This window comes from Macaca fascicularis, chromosome 10 (assembly GCF_037993035.2).
Source record: "Macaca fascicularis isolate 582-1 chromosome 10, T2T-MFA8v1.1".
NCBI lineage: Eukaryota > Metazoa > Chordata > Mammalia > Primates > Cercopithecidae > Macaca > Macaca fascicularis.
Genome location: NC_088384.1, coordinates 36,088,430 through 36,111,852, shown reverse-complemented (window position 1 = coordinate 36,111,852; position 23,423 = coordinate 36,088,430). Strand labels below are relative to the sequence as shown.

The following is a 23,423-nucleotide window of genomic DNA, read 5'->3' as shown; positions in this document are numbered from 1 at the left end:
GTCCTTCCTTGGTGGCCAGGTCAGGACAGCATGATCTCCTTGGGTAGGGGGCACTGCTGTGGCTGCCCAGTCCCTTAATAATGAAATCTTACACTTGGACAGAACTGGGACAGAAGCAGTGGAGCAGGCTGTCTGGGGGCATTGGCCATCTTAGAGAAGGCCCTCCATGTGGCTTCCTCCAGGAATCCAGATCTTTGGGCTGCCTTTTTTTTTTTTTTAATTTAATTGCAAGATTTAATAGAGTGAAAACAGAGCTTCCATGCAAAGGGAGGGGACCCAAAGGGGGCTGCCGCTGCCTGCTCGAATGTCTGGGTTTATATCCTGATCATTGTCCCTCCCCCTGTGCTCTTAGGCGATATACATGATTTGACTATTTCTTTACCTCCTGCTTTAGCCTTATTTGTACTTTACTGAGTCCTCTTTACTACCTGATTGGGTGTGAGCTGAGCTACAGGCCCCATGTTTAAAGGTGGGTGCGGTCTCCTTCCACAGCTAGGCTTAGGAATTCTTAATCGGGATCCTTGGGCTGCTCTTGCTGCAGCCTGTCCATGGTCCGGGTCCATCTCAGCTATGTGAGGGCACACTCGGTGGTGTTAGAGTGTCTTGTGTGTGCTCGACACACCCCTACTCACTTCTATAGGAGAACACAGGACATAGGAAACCTTTAAAACATACATGTGATTCTCTGGTCACAGTTTTAGGTTCAGGCTGAGCTGCTTGGGGCAAGTGGGGCACCCCCCCATCCCCGGGGGAAGCCCAAGTCCAGGACACAGGCTGCCCCTCAGAGGGAGGGCTGGCTTGTGGGGGCTGCCGGCTTCCCAGCACCAGCTGGGCCTCAGCCCTCCTGGCATTCCTGCTGAGCACTGTGGGGCACCTGTGCTCAGCAGGGCACAGGGGCATCAGGGATCCTGCTGCAGGCACCCCTGTGCCGCTCGCATGAGGACCATGTCCTCACCGTGAAGGATGAAGAGCAAGACCCTCAGGACCTGCGTCCTCAGAATACCATGCACTGCACCACCCACTGAGAGGCGACCTGACAGCTGGCGGGGCCATGCAGTGAGTGCCTCCCTGTGCTGCCCGCCACTCTGGGCAATGGCCTGCAGCCCTCCGGTGATAAGAGGGCTCCCCTTTTTCATGTGTACTACCCCATCATTTGTGATTGTTATGATAAAGTCATGATTCCTGTGTGCATCAGGAGTTGTCACTGTGTACCCTTCTCCATGAACCTGGGCCTGCTGTCCTGTCAGGATGCTGTCAGCCTTGGGGCCAGTCCTGACCTCAGCCCTCCTTTTCTGACATACTGTCCCATTACTTGGCTTGTGGTTCATCCTCCAGCTTCCTGGCAAAGTTCCCGCCCCCCTGAAGCAGGAAGAGGCTGAGATTAATGCCAAGGAAATGGGGCTGTGGGCCTGGGAGGACTGTGCTGCCGGGCGAGGGTGGCACTGAGCTGGCCACTTCCAGACAGTGGACACAGCTGTGCTGTGGTGGGAGGGGCGGCGCAGGTGTGGCCACGGCACTCTGGAGACAGCCTTCTGAGGCCTGTCAGCGATATTGTCAGGGCGGGAGGGGACAGCGTCTTGCCCCCAGGAGAATACAGTCTGGGCAGGAGACCCAGAGTGATCGTGTGTGTGGAAGGCAGCTCCAGCCCAGCTAGGGGACCAGGAAAACCCTCCTGCTTCCAGGGGGGTGTGTGCGGCTCTGCCTATGCCTGTCTTCCAGGGCAGTTGGCAGGTCCCAGGATAAGCAAGACTCCTTGCTGGCCCAGGAAGGTCCCTGAAGGCAGCAGGGGCTATGAAGAAACACCTGATAGCCAGTGAGGAACAAGGCACATGACTAGGAAAGAAAGAGCTTTATTTTCAGTCTTCAAAAGGTAGGGCAATACTTCTTTTTTCTTTTTTTTTTCCTTTGAAACAGAGTCTCGCTGTGTCGTCCAGGCTCGAGTGCAGTGGCGCGATCTCGGCTCACTGCAAGCTCCGCCTCCCAGGTTCACACCATTCTCCTGTGTCAGCCTCCCGAGTAGCTGGGACTGCAGGCGCCCGCCACCATGCCTGGCTAATACTTTTTGTATTTTTTTTTTAGTAGAGACAGGATTTCCCCATGTTAGTTAGCCAGGATGGTCTCAATCTCCTGACCTCGTGATCTGCCCGCCTCTGCCTCCCAAAGTGCTGGGATTACAGGTGTGAGCCACTGCGCCCGGCCAAGGTAGGGCGATACTTAACTTCGTCGTGTGCTTTTGTGTAAATACCAAATAGCAAAATACTAGAACACAAAACAGTTTGTCAGTTTGGAGATCAAGTACTTTTTCTATATTGAGTGTCATTTATCTTGGAATTTAGCTGGGTTGAAAAGTAGTGGAATTAATCAGGAAATGCTATGGAGAGCCAGTCTCCAGCTGCAGGTACGTGTGCTTGGCACTGACCAGCTGCAGACACAGATGCAGGCGGCTCAAAGCACCAAGCGGGGCAGGTGCCAGTTCTGCAGTGCCTGCAGCCTCTCCTGCCACTTGGCAAAGTTATTATTCAGGGTCTGCTTCAGTTCCGGGCAGGAGGGCACGTACTGTCACAGGTGTGGGGCTCAGAAGCAGGCTGGGGATGGGTGGAGGGACTGTCACCTTGAGCATCCCCAGGAGTGGAGTGTGCTGGGAGTAGGGCCTGCATGGCCCTCACTGGGACCCAGTGAGACCACAGCCGCCTCTGTTTCTGTGCTGCCACCCCTCCTTCCCCACTCCCTCCCTGGGGCCCAGGCTATAGGGCTGCCCTGCTGTCTCCATGCCAGGGGACTCACCATTTCTTGAAGAGGCTCTTGGTGGAGACCTTGGGGAACTGCACAGCTTCCTGGTCCCTGGGTGTAGGAATAGCAGTGAGCCCCAAACAGGCCCCAGGGATGGGGCAGGGGTGACCAGACACTCACCTGGGAGAGCTAGACCCAGCCTCCTCTGGGGCCACCGGGGCTTCTGGCCCTTTTCCAGGAGGGACTTGAGGTACGCAGCCAAAAGACAGGGACGTCAGCATGGTGGGGCCCGCGGCAGCGCCAGGCTGCCCAGGCCCACCCCCACCACCCAGGGCCTCACCTCTTGGGCCTGCAAGATGTTGACGTTTCACAGTTGGCAGATGAGCACACGGTGCGGAAGTGTGGTGGGCTTTTGCAGGTGTGGGCGCAGGGTCTTTGGGGGGTGTGCACCCATCATCTCCCAAGCCCAAGGGTGGAGCTGTGTAGCAAATGCCCCCAGCCTTCTCTGAAGACAGCAGCTGACATCGTCAGGGCTGCTGCAGCTTCCCCACTCAGTTAGAGGCATAGAGGACATAGCCCAGGGCAAGCAGCAGTGCCAGGGAGGGCTAACTCAGAACAGAGAGGCCTCAAAGAAGGCCAGCAGCAGCCAAAACAATCTGGTAGCTACTGAGGCTGAGCCTGGGGCCATGGGTGTGGCCTGCTGCCTGCTTCTGCCCATGAGGCTTAGCAGGTGCCTGCTGGCCACCGCAGGCTAGTGAAACGACAAGAGACAGAAGCTGCCAAGGAAGTCGTCCCAGGAACACAGAGTTGACCGCAATCTGGCCTGCAAAGTGATGCACAGACAGAGGCAGGAGGGCATGGGGTGGTGGCACCACAGACCTCAGGACAGCAGCACCCCACCCCCACAGGCCACCTTGGGCAGGAGCATTGAGAACACTTTCTGAAGAGGCCAGGTTGTCCCTCCTGCCCATTCTCTGCGGTTGATGGCAGGCGACCACTGGAAGAGCACACAGACCAAGATGGCAATCTTGTAGCTCCAGATGGGCTGCAGCTCTGGGTGCCCCTGGTACTCAATGTCAAACATTTGCAGCGCATTGATGATCTAGAAACTCAGGCCACAGGGACAGGTCAGAAGACACAGCCCAGACACAACTCAGAGGAGCGGAGCTGCATCTGCTCATAGGGGAGGAAGGAGCTGGGGACAGTTAAGGGCCCAGCCTGCACCTCTGGGACAGGGGCTTCTCACCTGGTACCGACCCGGAAACATGAGGGTGAGTCTGTCCTCATCCCCGATGCAGTCAAGGAGCTGCTGCTTTCTGTTCCCATCCTGGGTGGTGCCCAAGGCAAGTGAACTGTGTGAGCTGTGCTCCACTGAGTTGCCAGAAAGAAGCACCAAGGAGAAGGGTGGGGACTGGTCTTCACCCCACCAGCCACTTAACAGTGAGACATGACGCTCAGGGTGTGGGCCTACCTCCCACAACACTGGCTCCATCTGAGTGGGGCCCGGGACTGACCACAGGCTGAGGGGGAGTGGATCCTTTGAGGAAGGAGACCCTGATGGCCTGAGGCAGGCTCCATAGTTCGTACCAGAAATATCTGGCGCAGGTACTCCAGGGCCGCCCCCAGGTACTTGTCTGTCTCTGGACACTGTCCTGCCCTGTCTTGTCCAGGTCGTTGGCTGGGTAGGAGCCGTTGGTGTCGTGGGGCCAAAGCCTGGCCATGACAGGAAGGAGTAGCCAGGGGGCTGTCTACACACTGGTCTGAGATGGACATGAGGATCAAGCAGGGGATGAGGGGAAGGCAGCCCCTGCTCTGCTCTGTGCTGGTGAGGGTCAACGGATAGTTTGGGGGTCACTGAACATATGTCTGGGCCAGAAGGGAGAGGAGACAGGGCCAGATAGGTCACCCACTGCTTCCATGAGAAACCGATTCTAGGGTCTGGCAAAGTTGAGTCTAGGAAGGGCTGGTCTGTGCTCCACAAAGCAGGGCCTGGGAGAGGAACCCAGGAGGCCACCTGGGCCAGGGCCAGGCTGACCCCAGCACAGGCCGCTGACTTGGTCTCCAACCACTGGAGCAATGTCCATGCTGGGGAGCCAGTGGCATGGCTGTGAGGAGAGGGGCCGAGACTCACCATTTCTCCAACACACACTGGGACTGGGAGTCGCTACCTGGAGCCTGCTTGTCAGGCGCATACCGCCATGGCTGCAGGTAGCTCAGTCACATTTCCAGGACCTGTGGGAGGCGTGAGCTGAGGGCCCAGTGGCTGGGGGCCAAATCCTCCGTTGGCCCGGAGTCTGGTCCCAGGCGGCAGCTGGGTGGGACTGGCTCTTCCCACGTCCCCCAGAGGGCGCAGGAGAGACTCAGCCCTGTGAGGTGTGGCTCTCTTGCCGGCTCTTCAGAAGCCAGGGCCGCGGGTGGGCTTTCCCAGCCCAGGGGGCCCAATGCTCCCTGGTGGGGTAAGGGCTACAAACTTGCCTGACACTAGAGAGGTGGGACAGGGCAGGGCTTTCCTATACCTGAGGGTTGGCTTTGGAAACTGAAACGGAACCATGTGGCCCTCCAAGAGCTCCCTCTTCTCCAAGGATCCCTCCTCTCCAAGGCCTCGTAACAACACTTGTTCTCCTCCGCATCCACTCCAGGGGACCTCCCTCATTAGGGTACACAGAGGACACAGGCACCCGTTTGACAGGGCCAGTACAGCTCTGAACAATGCGCCCAGTGGCCAAAGCAATGCTGCAGGAAGAGGTAGCGTTTCTGCTGGATGAACCTCGGGACGGCGTTCGTCCCTGCAGGGAATAGGGTGGGTCACCTGCTGCTTGCCCAGTAAGGAGGCCCTGCTCATAGATGAGTCCAGAACTCATCAACGAGGGTCGGATCTGCTGGGGGAGAGCGTGCATCTCTGAGGTATGCTCAGAGCTGGCCTAAGCTTCACTCCTCAGAGGAAGAAACCAAGGTTCAGAGAGGTCAGGGAACCTCCCAAGAACACACAGCACGCAGGCGGCCAAGCCAGTGCAGCTCCTGCACACACCTCACCTCAGTCCCACACAAATAGCCCACTCTGCTGGCCCTGGTGGGGCTGGGAGTCAGGGTCACCCCAGCCCTTCTCCAGACAGGTGGGGAGGAGCAAGAGATGGCAGCACAGTGGGGCCTCTCTGGCCAGTCTGGAGAGAGGCTCTGGGAGCTAGAGATCAGCTGGTAGCCCCACCAGGCCATCTGGGCAGGGTGAAAAAGCACCTTCCTAGCCCTCCAGAGGCCTCTCTGCTCTGTGGGCAGGAAGGGATTCCTCCTCACCCTGCCCCCCACCGTGCCCTGGGGTGAGGTTGCTGTGGGCGACACCTGAGGAGGGTAAGAGGAGGAGACGGCAGCTGAGGGAAGCCGCAAGGGCCACCCACCATTTCAACTCCTCCAGGGCGCTGGTGGCATGGGAGTGGGAGGAGAGCGAGGCCTGCTCTGGCTTCAGGCTGTTGGCAAAGGCAAGCAGGTGCTTCAGCAGCAGGCACACCACCAGCACGTGTTCCCCAGTGGGCCTGAACCACTGCTAGGTGGAGAAGGAGGGGTCAGAGATGGGAAGGACTGTGGCACCCACAGCACTCAGCCTCCAGGTCTGACCACATCCTGCTCTGGGCCATTTGCTCTACTTTCCCACAGGAGGCACGAACCAGGCCGGGAGTGGGGCGACTGTGCCCTGGGACACCACTGTGCCTGGTACCCAGCGGATCTACCTTGCACTGCTTGGCCTAGACGGCAGCCAGCTCATGGTAGGGAAACACTTGGCCCAACACCCACACAGCCCACCCTGGGCAGGGCTCACTAAGACACATCTGTGGGGGCCCTCCCACCCCTGACCTCTCCCCTCCCCACTGCTGTCCACCTGCAGTGGGTGGCACAGGATAGGGCTCACCAGGCTGTGCCCGCAGGCACTGCTTGATCCTCACGGCAGGAGAAGGCCGGCATCACCCCCAAGTTCTGAATCCGGGGTCTCCCACCTGCCGCCCAAGTGTGTGCAGAAAGCACATGGAACTCAGGCGCGGTGCCTCAGACCTGGAATTCCAGCACTTTGGAGGCTGAGGCAGGAAGATCACTAAGGCCAGGAGTTTGAGATTAGCCTGGACAGCACAGGGAGACCCTGTCTCCGTGAAAGATTTTTAAAAGTTAGCTGGGTGGGGTGCTGCACACCTATAGCTGTAGTGACTCAGGAAGCAGGGGTGGGAGGATCACTTGACCCCAGGAGTTTGAGAGTGCAGTGAGCTAGGATCATGCCACTGCACTCCAGCCTGGGTGACATAGTAAGACCCTTTTCAAAAAATAAAATCCCATGGCTTCACTTTCCTCCCCAACTCCTTCCATCTGCTCCTCATCCCGGACACAGCCAGACTAGGGATCAGCCCAGGAGAGGCTCCAGGCATCACTTCCTCTGTTGCCCGTGGACCTGTGGTCAGGAAAACCCCAAGATGAGCACAGTCGAGTGTACAAGCCAAACCTTTGATTTGCAGCACACAAGCAGGATCCTGGAGATGCAGCCTGAGAGGAAAGCCTTTTTGCTGGCTGTGGGCTTCTTCTGGTTGCTCAGCATTGGGAGGGCAGGTGGGAGCATCCAGTGGATGAGGGCACCGAGGGCGGGACCCTGAGTCTGAGTGGACATGCTCGCCTCTCCACACTTGCCCTCCAGCCCTTTGCGCCTCAACACATCCGTGCTGCTGAGGCTGGTACAGGGCATGGCCTCTAGGTATATCCTGGGATGCTGCAGACCCCTCAGGGGCCACTGCCCACATCACCATCCACTCAAGTCTCCCTGTCAGGAAAATGTCCCACAGGTCCAGGTGACACACCCCACAGATCAGTGTCTGAGTCTGAGGATCGAGCTGTGGGGTGAGGGGTATTTTCTTCTTTTTTGAGACAAGGTCTCACTCTTGTCACCCAGGCTGGAATGCAGTGGCGTGATCTTGGCTCACCATAGCCTCTGCCTCCTGGGCTCAAGGGATTCTTCCACCTCAGCCTTCTGAGTAGCTGGGACCACAGGTACACACCACCACACCTGGTTAATTTTTTTTTTTTTTTTTTTGTAGACACGGGGGTCTTGTCATGCTACCCAGGCTGGTCTCCAAGCAGTCTGCCTGCCTCAGCCTCCCAAAGTGCTGGGATTTTAGGCATGGGCCACCGTGCCCAGCTATTTACTTCTATTTATCTGTACTGTTAAGCCTTTGGGCAGTAAATTTGCGTTGTTTTGGAAGGAAGGCCTATGCATGGTGGCTCATGCCTGTAATCCCAGCACTTTGGGAGGCTGAGGCAGGCAGATCACCTGAGGTTAGGAGTTTGAGACCAGCCTGGCCAACATGGTGAAACACCGTCTCTCCTAAAAATACAAAAATTAGCCGGGCGTGGTGGCGTGCACCTGTAATCCCAGCTGCTAAGGAGACTGAGGCAAGAGAATGGCTTGAATCCAGGAGATGGAGGCTTCTGTGAGCCGAGATCATATCACTGCACTCCAGCCTGGGCAACAGAGGGTGACTCCATCTCAAAAAAAAAGAAAGAAAAAACAAAAAGAAAAAAGTATGAGATACCTGTATCTATAGTACCCGACCAGAAGGGCACCGGCAGGGTGGGTCTAGGGTCCATCTCCTCCAGTCTCAGCCCTGGCCCTCCCTCCGATCCCGACCTGGGATCCTGAGTCATGACATCCTCCTTATCCTCCTTACAGCTCAGGGGAGCAGATGACCTCCACATGGGAACTGGAAACCCACCTTCCCCCACTGGTGCACTCAACCCATCTCACCTGGTCCTTCCAAAGGGTCTGGAGGGCTCACTGCCCATGTCCCCAGCTGTCACATGGAACCCTCTCATGCTATTTTCCTACAGGTTTGCTGACCCAAACTTCTCCCTCAGCTTTGCACCCCTCCTGGGCCACGTGCCCACATGGAGTCCCTGGTGACAGTTGCACCTGCTTGCTGCTTAAGGATATGTCCTCAAAGCCCCACGTTTCCCACTGGGCCCAGCCTTGTAGTACCTCAGCTCACCCCGTGTGGGCTTCAGTAGTCACCCCTCCCACCATAGGGTTTGCCAGATGCTTCCTGGAAGCTGTCGTCCTCACCTGGTGGCCCAAGCCCTCTAGTCCCTCCTCTGCAGTGGCTCCTGCAGAATGGGGTGCCCCCGTGTGCTGTGGCTGGCATCCCAGGCCACCAGCACTCAGGGCCCAACATGTTTTCTCACCTTGTCCTCAAATTCCCGTTCACTCATGTGCTCCTTCCCAGGTGAACAGGACAGACCCCTGGCTGTGAACACAGCTCGTCTCCCCGACTCTCACAGATTCATTAACTCTGCCATCCCTGAAATCCCCTACAGGTCTGAACTCTGCTTCACTGACCCCAAATCCATTCACATACTTGTCATTTCTGCCTAGATAGCTGCAACCTCTATGAGGTCACCACTTATACTCATCCACCTCTGGAGGTGTATGTGAGTGGCCAGAGCTCCCCAGGTGAAGGCCGGGCCGTGTCTGGGCTGTCAAAGACTGACAGCCTCTGTGGGCTACAGGGTCAAGCCCCAAGTTCTTCCCACCCCCCTGCCTCACACACAGGCTGTGGGTCACAGCACCTCCAGGCGGGGTGACAGACACTTATGAAGAAGGCAGAAACCACACCACCCAAGAGTCCCAGGCCTCTGTATCTTCCCAAGTGCCAAGCCCTGCAAAGTGGGGGTGAACCTTGCCACTGCAGAGGCCTGACGATTCCAGCTCTTCACACCAGCACCAAGCACGGGGCCCCCAACAGCAGAGAGCTGGTGACACCTCCACTGGCTGGGAGCCTTGCCAGCCAGGGCCATGCACCTCATTCTTCCTCATAGCCACACTTCTGCCCACACCAGGCTACTCTGCAAAGCCAGGGGCCGGGCCAGGCTGGAGGCTGACCCCCACCTCCCCAACACAGGGATTTCATTCTGCCTGGAGCTAAACTCTTGAGTCACCTGCAGCTGACCCCTTGCTTTGCCAGGCATGGACATGCACTCTGGGCAAGGGGAAAGGAACAAAGAACCACAGCCGGTACTTGGTAGGCTGTGAAGAGCCTGGAGGCTAAGTTGGGCAGGGCTGTGGAGGGTGCTGGAGACACAGTAGTGCAGAATCTCCAGCTGAGATAACCAACAGAAGCCGGAAGACAGAAGAGCAGAGGACGAGAGGTTGGGTTGGGGAACAGGAGAGATGGGACCAGACATGGGAGGGCAAAGCAGAGCAATGAGAATGAGAACAGAAGTGAGAAACGCCACAGTGATAATTCAAACAGTCTCAACAACCACGGGTCAGTGTAGCACCCCCGCTCCACAGCCAGGCCAGGGCTGTGGCCATGCACTCATCAGCCTTGGAGGCCCAGGCAGACACCCTCCAGGCCACCAGGGTGGCCACTCACTGTTGCTGGGCCCTAAAGACCTCTCCAGCTCATTGGAAGGGCCCAACTTGCTACCATTCCAGATTAGATCCACCCTCCCCAGTGCCTCAGGACATACTGTCACATATACGCATCAGAGTTCTCCAAGAGCCCAGGGCCCTCACTGGGACATGCTGCCAGCCACCAAGACCTCGAGATCCTGAGGCTCAGAAAAGAAACCAGTGGAGCATGTTCCAGGAGGTGAACTCTGCCCAGAAAAGACACACGAAATTGACTGGATTTCCCTGGGTTGTCTTGAGAAATTTACCAAAGTGGTATAAGACATGATTAATTCCTATGTGTCTAAAACCCAATGTCCCCTCCATGAGTGGGCTCTCTGAGAACTAAGGACGAACACAGGTCCCTCGGCACCAGGCCCTTCCCTCCACCCCTACAGTCTGGAGGTCAGCTGAGGTGGTGTGCACATCAGCTCCAAATCTAGGAGGCAACCTCTCCTGTAGCACCAGGAACTTTCACCCTCCAGATAAGGTGGGCTTCCAAGGGCAGGAGCTCCCAAGGATCTGGCCAGAACCACACACACCCAGAGGGAGCAGGAATCTGAGGCTGAGCTGGCTCCCAGCCAAGACCCTCCAATTTCCTCCATGCCCTGCAGCACCGTGGCCTGCCAAAGCACACTCAGCCTAGCATAGCCAGAGCGACGCGCACATCCTGCTCTGACAGCAGTATGCCTCCTGCCTGAGCAGTGCACCCACTGGGGTCCACATCAGGAGAGATCAGAACACACCTACTAGACATCAAGACAGGCAGAGCAGGGTGGTGGTGCCCTCCACACCCTTCCTCTGTGCCAGATCTGGGTCTCAGGCAGGAATCAGACATACAGGTCCCCAGTGTGGTGTCTCCTCACTTGCAGGGACACAGTGGCCTGCAGCACCATGGCTGTCCTTACTGCCCACAGGGCCACCAAGGAGCAAGCATACACCCTGGACTCAACCAGGGTGAGGGCGATCACCCCAGGAGCCTCACTTCTTGTGTCTGGAGACAAGGGCTAGCAGGGATGGGCAGTGATTTCTGTATGGCAGGTGCGGCACAGGCCCAGGCAAGTGGCAAGGGACCTTAGAGGACACAGACATCCGTAGCTGCCTTTCTCTCGTTCCCACCCACCCAGTTTTCTCACTTTTTTTTTTTTTTTTTTTTTTTTTAACCTCAGTCGGAAGAAGCAAAGAGTGGATTATTTCTGGGTACTTGGTACCAGCACTGCAAGTCATTCTGAGCAGGGCCCACCCACCCCTAGGTCTGGCCAAGAGTACGTGAGTGTGGACAAGGGAAAGGCACCTCTTGCCTTCTCCAGGGACAGCCACCTGCTTTTCTGTCTGGCCCGTGAGGACACAATCTTCACAGGTGACAGCCCAGAAGAGCCTTTCTGGCTGGCCTTTGAAAGTAGGTGTGTTTCCACTCAGAAGGCAGAAGGAGCCACAGGAACACAATGCAGTGTAGCAGCCCCTGCTCCTGCCAGGCCAGAACCACATGCAGGAACATTGAGGGTCCCAGAGCCGCATGGGAGGAATGGGCCCTGGGAACAACCAGGCCCCCAGGCGCACGCAGCTAGTCTGCTCTGGGAGCAGGAAGGGCACTCCATTTGGCTCTTGGTGACTCAGGAGGCCCCAGCAGGGGTCCTCCGCTTTTCCCCGTTCTCCCACGCGATGCTGAGGGTAAGGATTTGGGGACCCTATGCTTTTAAGACAGCCTCCACACTGCAAAGCCTGGGGCCGTAGAACTGGCTGCAGAGACTGTGGCAGAAGCAGATCCACAGCTCTTCCCCGGAAGCAGAGGAGTGACAGGATGCTCTTCTGAACTCCATCACCCACAGAGCCTTTATTCTAGAGGAAGCCCTCAAGAATGGTGTTAGTGACAAAGCCAAAGTCTCCGAAGCACACTGATGCACAGACACTGTGGGCACCAGACTACGTGACTGATGCCACCTCAGGCAGAATCCTGGATCTGTGTGAGCCAGGCTGCTCCACGGAGGGTGACCGACAGGGGATCTACCGCTTTCTCACTCTGACTAGTCCGGGGGATGTTAGCTCCATGGACAGCAACAGCAGGAGTGACCCGGGGTCTCCGCCACCTCCATGCATCTGTGACTAGTGTGCTCCCCAGAGAGGGAACAGGAAGAGGTAAAGTGAAGGGAGAGAAGGCAGGCCAGGCCTCATGCAGGAGGGCGCCAGGCCCCACACACCGTGAGAGCGGCTGCTTGTTCATGCTCTGGAGGAGGTAGGGGAGTAGGGGGGACAGCAAAAGGAGGCTCCAGGTCACCACCGTGGGCAGACGTCTGCCCCAGGCAGCCACTTCATGAGAAAACACCAAGTTGCTGCTAATGGTCAAGGAGACGAGAACGTGGCTCCCAGAGACATCACAGTTCCGCCACACCCAGAGCAAGAGCACCACAGCTTCATCTGTTCCCCTGCCAGGGAGGGGGCTCCAGAGAGGCCAGGCCTCAAGTGTCCACACAACAGGGTGCAACGCCCCCTGCCCCCCATCAGGGACTAGAGAACTATGCCCACCTCTTGTTTGGCTTCTGAGTGAGGGGTGGGTGGTGAGTTTCTATTCCCACCATCCAGCCTGGGCAAACTCAGGCAGGATAAGAAGCAACAGGCTGAGCAGGGTCAGAAGGAGGAGGAGGGAACAAAAACCGTGGAAACATACCTTGGCGTAAGGGGACTGCATATTTTGGCACATCTCCGAGGAATACTAGCGAAGCAACATTTCAACAAAAACCTGCAAAAAAGCATTAGTCAAATTATTCTCAACAATGGTGCCAAGACCATTCAGTGGGGAAAGGACAGTGCCTCCAACGTAGAGCTGGGAACACGGAATATCCACATGCAGAACAGGGAAGCTGGGCCCATCCTTCACACCATTGCCAAAAACTGAAAGTCAGTAAGCAACCCAAGGATAAGAACTAAAACCATAAACTCAGAAGAAAACATGGGAGAACGTTACACTGGATTTCACGATGATTAATTAGATATGACACCCAAAGCGCAGGCAACAAAAGAAACAGACAACCAGGCTTTATCAAAATCAACACTCTTGCCGGGCGCGGTGGCTCAAGCCTGTAATCCCAGCACTTTGGGAGGCCGAGACGGGTGGATCACGAGGTCAGGAGATCGAGACCATCCTGGCTAACACGGAGAAACCCCGTCTCTACTAAAAAATACAAAAAACTAGCCGGGCGCGGTGGCGGGCGCCTGTAGTCCCAGCTACTCGGGAGGCTGAGGCAGGAGAATGGCGTGAACCCGGGAGGCGGAGCTTGCAGTGAGCCGAGATCCGGCCACTGCACTCCAGCCTGGGCGACACAGCGAGACTCCGTCTCAAAAAAAAAAAAAAAAAAAAAAGAAAAGAAAAAAAAAATCAACACTCTTTTATTAAAAGATACTACTGATAGAGTCAAAAGGCAACCAGCAGATGTGGTGGCTGATGCCTGTCATCCCAGCACTTTGAGAGACTGAGGCAGGTGGATCGCTCGAGGCAGGTGTTCAAGATCAGCCTGGCCAACATAGTGAAAATCTGTCTTTACAAAAAATACAAAAATGAGCTGGGTATGATGGGACACATCTATAGTCTCAGCTACTTGGGAGTCTGAGGTGGGAGGATCACTTGTTCCCAGTAGTTTGAGGCTGCAGTGAGCTGAGATGGTGACACTGCACTCCAGCCTGGGCAACACAGAGTGAGACCCTGTCTCAAACAAAAAAGAAAAACAGAAGTAACTCAAGTGTCCACTGGGAGATGAATGGATACACATAATGTGGTACATCCACACAATAGAACACTATTCAGCCTTAAAAAGGAAGGACATTTCTGACAATCTGTAACGTGGATTAATCTTGAGTCCATTATGCAATATGAGATCTAGGAGTCAAATCCATAGAAAGAAAGCAGAATAGTGATTGCCAGGGGCTGGGTGGGGAATTGTTTAATGGTTTAGTTTCTTTTTTGTTAAAAGAGATGGGGTTTCACTATGTTTGCCAGGCTGGTCTTGAACTTCTGGCTTTGAGCAATGCTTCCCTCCTTGGCCTCCCAAAGTGCTAGGATTACAGGTGTGAGGCCCCCGTTCCCAGGCCAATTCAGTTTCAGTTTTGCAAGGTGAAAAGCATTCTGGAGATGGGATGCACAGCAACGTGAATGTACTTAACACTACTGACTGTACACTTGGAAGTGGTTAAGACAGTACATTTTATGTATATTTTAAAATTAAAATTTTTTTTCTTAATTAAAAAGCAAAAAGAGCCAGGTGTGGTGGCTTACACCTGTAATCCCAGCACTTTGGGAGGCTGAGGCAGGTGGATTGCCTGAGGTTAGGATTTTGAGATCAGCCTGGACCAACATGGTAAAACCCTGTCTCTACTAAAAATGCAAAAATTAGCTGGGCATGGCAGCGTATTGGGGGAACCAGCCCCCAATATTTCAATGTAGATTCTTTTCTATTTTCCCTAAGTGTCAGCTGGTCTGAGAAATAAAGGGAAAGAGTCCAAAAGAGAGAAATTTTAAAGCTGGATGTCTGGGGGAGACATCACATGTGGGCAGGTTCCATGATGCCCCCTGAGCCACAAAACCAGCAAGTTTTTATTATGGATTTCAAAAGGGGAGGGGTGTACAAATAGGGTGTGGGTCACAGAGGTCACATGCTTCAAGGGCAATAAAATATCACAAAGCAAATGGGGGCAGAGCAAGATCACAGGACCAAGGTGAAATTAGAGTTGCTGATGAAGTTTCATGTCCCACTGGGATGCATTGTCCTTGATAACATCTTGTCAGGAGACAGGGTTTGAGAGCAGACAACCGGTCTGACTAAAATTTACTAGGCAGAAATTTTCTAATCCTAATAAGCCTGGGGGCGCTACAGGAGACGGGGCTTATTTCATCCCTTACCTACAACTGTATAACACAGACACTCCTAGAGCGGCCATTTTAGAGACCTCCCCCTAGGGATGATTCTCTTTCTCAGGGCTGTTCCTCACTGAGAAAAAGAAGTCAACAATATTTCTCCCATTCGCTTTTGTAAGAAGAGAAGTATAACTGTTCTGTCTGGCCCCTCAGGCAGTCAGGCCCAATGGTTATCTCCCTTGTTCCCTGAAAATCGCAGCCATTCTGTTCCTTTTGGATGCCCAGATTTCATATTGTTCAAACACACATGCTCTATAAACAATTTGTGCAGATAACGCAATCATCACAGGATCCTCAGCTTATGAAGATGACAGGATTAAGAGATTGAAGACAGGCATAGGAAATTATAAGTATTGATTGGGGAAGTGATAAATGTCCATGAAATCTTCACAATTTATGTTCTTCTGCCAAGAACACAGAGCCAGTCCCTCCATTCGGGGTCCCTGACTTCCTGCAACAGCAGCGGGTGCCTGTAATCCCAGCCACTCAGAGGCTGAGGCAGGAGAATTACTTGAACCCAGGTGGAGGTTGCAGTGAGCCAAGATCTCACCATTGCACTCCAGCCTGGGTGACAGAGACTCCATCTAGAATAATAATAATAATAACGCTTTGGTCTGGAAAACAGCAGAACCTTCCAGTTCTGTCCTGTAAGCTTGCCCTGCCCACTTCACAGCCAGCACAGCCCACAGTCCACATACCCGAGAGCCATCGGGGCACCGTGGTCCCCTCTGAACAGGAATGATGGTTCCTACCATTCCACCCCTGGAGGAAGCTGTGAAATGGCATGGAGGCTTCAAAAAATGCAGCACCCCAGATACTAGGAGTTATGTACAAGGTGGGAAAAAGAATCCTATCTTATCTACATTCCAGACTGTCAACAGTGAGGCTGAGGCTACCAGGTCAGCCCTAGGATCCAGTGTCAGAAGCAGCACCTGCCGATTCTCTGAGGTGTGCCAAGAACACACAGCCAGGACCTGAGAGGTGGCCAGCACTCAGGAAGTGAGCCGGCCCATACCATCCTGAGAGGCTGGATCGCCTCTGGGCAGACAAGGGACTCTGTCACCTACTACTCAAATCCTCTGAATCAGTTGAAGGCCTGTGGAGGCTGCACAGACCCCTCACCATTCAGTGTCATAAAAATGCTACTGGGGCAGGGCTTAATATCCACATGGTGGTAATCACAGGAAACATCTCCAACAACACAGGAAATGGAAACTAAAAGACGGAAACAATTATATCACCACGGGCAAACCGAAACAACTCCCGTGGACAGGAGATCCTGGGATGAAAAACATTGTCAATGACATATAAGCTAGATTGGTGGGCAGATTTATTTTCATGTTTTCTAAATGTCATAGCAGGAAAATATCAACAATTTAGAATCAGCCCCTGGCTGAGGGGCCGTCTCTGGGACACTCTTCCACATAGTGGAAGGTGGCTGAACAGTTTCTTTTCTTTCTTTCTTTCTTTTTTTTTTTTTTTTTGAGATGGAGTCTAGCTCTGTCACCCAAGCTAAAGTGCAGTGGTGTGATCTCAGCTCACTGCAGCCTCTGCCTCGTCTGGCTCAAGCAATTCTCTGCCTCAGCCTCCTGAGTAGCTGGGACTACAGGCGGCTGCCAGCATGCCTGGCTAATTTTTGTGTTTTTAGTAGAGACAGGGTTTTACCATGTTGGACAGGCTGGTCTCAAACTCCTGACCTCACATGATCCACCCACCTCAGCCTCCCAAAGTGCTGGGATTACTGGCATGAGCCACGGCGCCTGCTGGCTAAACAGTTTCTTTTGAAACAGAAGCTGAGACCAGCTGGGCTGTCACCTGGAGCAGTTTCTGACCTCCAGATCTTGTGGGAGGTGGGGTCCGCATTCACAGACGTCTGATGAGAGATGTCTGGCTTCGGGAGGCTAGTGTGGTGGAGGCTGTAGGAAGCAAAGGGCATGGCTGGTGTCCTGAGGGAGACACGGAAACAGGTCCAAGTTACAGGCTCCCACTGGCGTAGCCAGGGACAATCTGGACATCAAAATCTGTGGCAGTAGGGACTGATTACAACTTGTTCAATAACACAATGCTCCCCGCCGCCCCATGACCCACACTGACATCCCTGAATAAATAGCAGAGAGAAGTGTTCCTTACCACAGAGTGACCACTGACCCACCAATCAATGTAGAAGGGATGAAGTTAGAGAACCACCATTTGGCAACCACCCTATTAAGAGCTGATTTGGTCCAGAATCAACACTGAGGTCAGGCATGGAGGCTCACACCTGTCATCTCGGCACTTTGGGAGGCCAAGGTAGGAGGATTTCTTGAGACCAGGCATTTGAGACCAGCCTGGGCAACAAAGTGAGACCCTGTCTCTACAAAAACATTAAACCATAAAATAGCTGGGCATGGTGGCATGTGCCTGTAGTCCTAGCTGCTTACAAGGCTGAGGAAGGAGAATGGCTTGGGTCCAGGAGTTGAGGCTACAGTGATGCATGATCATGCCAACTTCACTCCAGCTTGCGGTGACAGAGCAATACCCTGTTTCTAAGAAAATAAGAAATTTCCAGCCTGGGCAACATGGCAAAACCCTGTCTCTACAAAAATACAAAAATTAGCCAGGTGTGATGGTGCCTGCCTATAGTCCCAGATACTTGGGCTCAGGCAGGAAGATCACTTGAGCCCAGGAAGTTAAGGCTGCCGTGAGCCGAGATCACAGCACTTCACTCCAGCCTGGGGTGAGAGAACAAGAACCTGTCTCAAAATAAAATGAATTTGAAAAAAGGAGAGAATCAACAGCAGATGCTAATACTAGTGAAATTACAAAGTCCTCATACATCTTCCTGATAAATCCTCATTACCAATTTTTTTTTCTTTATTTTTTGAGACAGTGTCTCATTCTGTTGCCCAGGCTGGAGTGCAGTGACGCAGTCACAGCTCACTGCAACTTCAACCTCCTAGACTTAGGCCTCCCAAGTTGTTGGGACCACAGGTGCACACCACCATGCCTGGCTAATGTTTTTAACAGGAACAAAATCGTGTTATGTTGTCCAGGCACTCATTACTAATTTTTATTGTTGAGATAAGGTCTCGCTCTGTAGCCCAGGCTGGATGACAGTGGCACGATCTTGGCTCACTGCCGCCTCTGCCTCCAGGATGAAAATGATCCTTTCGCCTCAGCCTTCCACATAACTGGAATTACAGGTGCACACCACCATGCCTGACGTAAATTTTGGGTAGAGATGGGGTTTTTCTATGTTGTCCGGGCTGGTCTCGCACTCCTGAACTCCAGTGATCCTCTACCTTGGCCTCCCGAAGTGCTGGGATTACAGGCATGAGCCACAGCGCCTGGCTTCATTACTATTTAATCTAGGCACAAAGTACTGATTTTACAGGGACAAACCTGGCCGACATTCTTTCTGCCCAGTGATAACGCTAGCATCATCAGCAATGGGGTAAAGATGCACTGCAGCCCTCCTGGTGAGACACTTGGCAAGGACCAGATGTCCCACTGCGGTGCTACTGCCAACAAAGCCCAAGCTGATATCAGCCCAAGGGGCAGCCCTCAGCAAGCCCCAGCAAATATCAGACAGCCCAAAGGGCAGGCCTCTCCCTGAGCCGGGAGAATCACTTGAACCCGAGGCGGAGGTTGCAGTGAGCTGAGATTTTGCCATTGCACTCCAGCCTGGGAAAGAGAGCGAGACCCTGTCTCCAAAACATACCAAAAAACAAACATGATGGCTGAATTTGGTGGCTCATGCCCATAATCCCTGCACTTTGGGAGGCTGAGGCAAGAGGATCACTTGAGCCCAGGAGTTCTAGAGCAGCCTGGGCAGCATAACTAGACACATCTTACAAAAAGTAAAGGCTGAGGCCGGGCGCGGTGGCTCAAGCCTGTAATCCCAGCACTTTGGGAGGCCGAGGTGGGTGGATCACCAGGTCAGGAGATCGAGACCATCCTGGCTAACACGGTGAAACCCCGTCTCTACTAAAAATACAAAAAACTAGCTGGGCGTGGTGGCGGGCGCCTGTAGTCCCAGCTACTCGGAGGCTGAGGCAGGAGAATGGCGGGAACCCGGGAGGCAGAGCTTGCAGTGAGCCGAGATCGCGCCACTGCACTCCAGCCTGGGCGACACAGCGAGACTCCGTCTCAAAAAAAAAAAAAGAAAAAAAAAGTAAAGGCTGGGTGTGGGGGTGCAGCATGCCTACAGTACCAGCTACTTGGGATGCCGAAGGAGGAGGATCACTTGAGCTCAGGAGGTCGACGTTGCACTGCACTTCAGCCTAGGTGACCAAGCTAGACCCTGTCTCAAAAAAAAAAAAAAAAAAAAAAAAGCCAGCGTGCAGTGGCTCACTGGCTCACGCCTATAATCCCAGCATTTTGGGAGGCTAAGGTGGGCAGGTCAGTTGAGGTCAGGAGTTCAAGACCAGCCTGGCCAACATGGTGAAACCCTGTCTCTACTGAAAATACAAAAATTAGCTGAGGGTGGTAACACATGCCTGTAATCGCAGCTACTCAGGAAGCTGAGGTGGGAGAATTGCTTGAACCTGGGACACTGAGGTTGCAGTGAGCCAAGATTGTGCCACCGCACTGCAGGCTAGGTGACAGAGTGAGACTCCATCTCAAAAATATATATATGTAATATATAAAATATGTATATTTAAATATATGAATTAATATGTTATAATTATATATTATATATTTATTATGTACAATTTATGTATTTATATATACATATATACATAATTTCTAAAAGAAAGAAGTAAAAAGACCCAAAATGTTAAAACAGGCAAAAAAAAAAAAAAAAAATCAGGCATAAACCGCTTGGCAGCTGGACTGTGCATCTGAGAGGTGTGAATCCGCCTCGCCTCCGAGTCCTCCACAGGATCAGCCACATTTCAGGGCCACTGATCACTGCCGCCACCCGGGCAGCATCTCCTCCTGCTGCCCCCTTTCTCCTTGCCACTCTCTGGGGGCACCTGTTCAACATATGAATTCTAGGTAGAGGCCCGGCCTGGTCTGCACGTGCCAGCAGATCTGGGATGGGCCAGCATCTGCAGGGAGGGGCCTGCATGCAGCCTCCCGGGAAAGGTGATAGGCCAGAGAGACTGAGGAGAGTCGGAGGTGCACAGGCAGCTGCTGCTGGAGCAAAGGGGTCTCCTGGGAAGTCAGCCAAGAGGCCCTGGGTTAGGGCCCACGGAGGCCCCAGCACAGCCAGACATGAGAGCTCCTGGTTCACACTCCCTCACTGTGCAGTCCGGCATCAGGCCCAGCCTGTTTGGACTGGTACAACAGACTCTTTGACCCAGAGCCTCCCTATCAAGACCTGCTGGTAACAATCAGGGCAGCTTTACCTGGGAGCTGGTGAGGGTCTGGCCCCCCTGGGCTGGAGGAGAGTGTGGGGTGGGGGCACATTGCCTTCAGTGGGCAGGAACCACAACAGGTACCTGTCCACCAGGATGAAGTAGGTACGCCTGAAGTACAGACGTGGAGGGACACGGAGTGGCTGGAAAACCAAGCTATGTGTTAGTGTGGGCTCTGGACACCGCCTGGCCACCAAGCACCGGCAAGTGCAGGGAAGCCCAGGGCCCGGCCCCGCCCCTCCCAGCAAGAGGCATCTCTTCCCTACTTTTTGAGTGATGAGGCTCAAGGCAAAGGAGAATATGTAATACTCCAACAGATCTGACAGCAGCGTCAGGGGTAAACACACAGGGTTGCTGAGTCACCCACAGCCTCCCTACCTCAGGGCCACCAAAGGATACTCAGGACTAGGTTCAGGCCAAAGCCCCCAGTGAGGGGGAACTGGACCTCATTGTGGTACAGGGGACTGTTGAGGAGGACGTGCTCCTGGATGGACGGCTTCAGAGAGATGCAGCGAGGCTGTGGGCAGGTGCTGGTACGTAGTGCCTGATACCTGGTGCCCCACACACAGCAGCCTTTGGGAAGGCTGCTGGGGAAGACGTGCACACAGAACCAACCTGTGGGGACAGTGCCCTGTCTCTGAGCAGTGCCTGAACAAGAGTCTTTGCTCAGAACTTCTCCTACCATCTCATAAAAAGCTGCAGACAGCAAGGGTAGCAGCCATGCAATACCCATGTCCTTTCCCTCTCATATCCCCCGAGCAAATCACCCCTCAATTTGTCCTTGGAGGACTGGAGGAGACTGCCCGTCACCGCAGAGCTGTGCAAGGTCCACTGTCCCGAGCACCACTCTCACCACTGTGGTTTACTTACAGGCAGAAAGGAGATGGGAAAGTCAGCCTTACAGTCTTCGGCTTGAAGCTTATAAACCAACCTCATCATTGGGCCACTGAACATTAAATTGACCAAACAAACAAAAACAGGGCAAATAAACTGCAAATTATCTTGCTTTGATTGTTTCTTAAGAAATCGAGAGAGTGATTTACAGGTGGAATCACCATGAGAAAGCACCCAGCCTCTCAGGTGACAAACCTCCCTACCCAGGATTGAGAAACTCCACGATGCTGTACTCCACAGGATCCAGGTGCCCCTGTAAGAAGCAGAGGTTCCAGCCAACGAGGACACCATCCAGGCTGCCGAAAATGCTCTCTACCAGCCATGGAAGATGGTATGCAGATCCTGAAACCGTGTGCGGCGAGGCTGCAGGCAGGCCCAGCACCCGGCTCTAGTCCTGCACTGCCTGCTGCCCAGCTCCCTCCGAGGAGGCCACTCCCTGGCTGAGACCCACGGGATCAGCCCTGCGCCCAAAGGAACCCTGGTGTGATGGTGCCAATGAGAAGAGAAGCTTTGGATTCTTCCAGTGTGGTACATGGCATACCAAGCAGCGTTGCTTTAGATTTGGGCCAGTTAAGTAAGTCAGTCTCTTAACAAAATACATTTTTTTGTGTGTGTGACAGAAGACTAAGGAAAAATAAAATAAAAACAATGAAGAGAACAAAAAAAAAATAAAATTAAAATTAAAATAAACAAACTACATATTTTTTGAGACAGGGTCTCACTCTGTTGCCCTGGCTGGAGTGCAGTGGTGCAATCACGGCTTACTGCAGCCTTGACCTCAGTGTCTGGAAGATGCAAGACCCCAGTCAGGGTTTGAGCCTGCAGGGGGAACATGCAGCTAACCAAGTCACAGGGTGGTCAAGGTACTGTCTCAGTCAGGACGAAGGAAAAGCTGGGGGGATGAAATGGGGGATCAAATACTGTGAATCAAGCAGGGGACACATGCCCTGGTTAGAGCCCACAGGACTGACCCTGCCAGCCTGCAGCAGAAGAGAGTCCTGGCCAAGGCACTCCACATGGGGGGCTGTGACCCCACAGGCAAGCCTGCTACCCGGGCACATTTTTCTCCTGGTGGGTCCCCTCACTCGGTCTTGCTAATGCTATCAACACCCTGAGCCCAGGGAAATATATTCAAGTAAAGCTCTGGCCCAAGTGTGGTTGCAGATCTTTCTTGGCTATCTTCACACAAAAGAGTAAAGGAAGCAAATTACAGATCAAAGAAATTCTGAACCCGTGGCCTTCATCTGAGTGAGACTCTGGCGGTCAGAAGGAAAGTCTCAAGCATTCAGACTGTGGCAGGAACCCAGTCGTTAAACCCAAGCAGCTAAACCCAAGAGCAAGAGGCTTGACCACTATTTGCAGAACTCTCGGGTAGGTAGGAAACAACATAAGAGTTTCCAAAATCGGAATCAGAAACCCAATTCCAGGACTTGGTACTGCAGTACTTCCTGCCTGTCACTGTCTGGGGCAGCTCAGATGTATGGTCCAGCATGAACACACCTAGAGGATGAGGCGGCAAGCCCCTGCTGCTGCTGCCACTGCTGGCACCGTCAGGGCAGACCAGGTCCAGGCCAGGTGTGGACTGGCTGTGCCTACCTTCCCCTAAATGGACCTGTGATGTGTCCTTTCAAAACGTTCCCATGGCAGTGTGCTCCTTGCATGGCTTTGCTCCTGGGATACATCCTAAAGGATCCCCTGCACACTGCCAAGGGCTTCCGGAGCATGACCTGTCTTGACTGGTTCTGAGCCTCAGGACTCAGGGCTGATGCAGGGCCTCTAGCTGAAGCGGCCTTGATGGAAATATGTAGACACAAATGTTGCTCAAGGAGCATGAGTACAGTAGATGCTACAGTTACGGGGCTCGCCCATTCCTAATAATTGTGATTTGTGCCTCCTCAGAGAGAAACACAGGCAGCACTGCCCTCGGGGGAGTGCTGGCCCTGGCAGAATGCAGCAGCCACAAAGGATCCAGCCAGAGGATGCCCCACCTGCCCAGCACTACCAGGCTGCCCAAGGGGTGCAAGCGTGGGAAGAGCCCAACACGGAGCAGCACCTCGGATGGGGCAGAGACTTGTCACATCACTGTCCCCAGCAAAGGCTACATGTTGTCTCCTTCAGTTGATGATACACCTTTCCG

The 23,423-nt window shown here is 53.9% G+C and overlaps 1 pseudogene; it reads right to left on the bottom strand.

The window, feature by feature from the left end:
• Positions 1-3,340: 3,340 nt before the first annotated feature.
• LOC102120851 (sphingomyelin phosphodiesterase 4-like) lies at positions 3,341-23,118 on the bottom strand (annotated as a pseudogene).
• Positions 23,119-23,423: the final 305 nt, after the last annotated feature.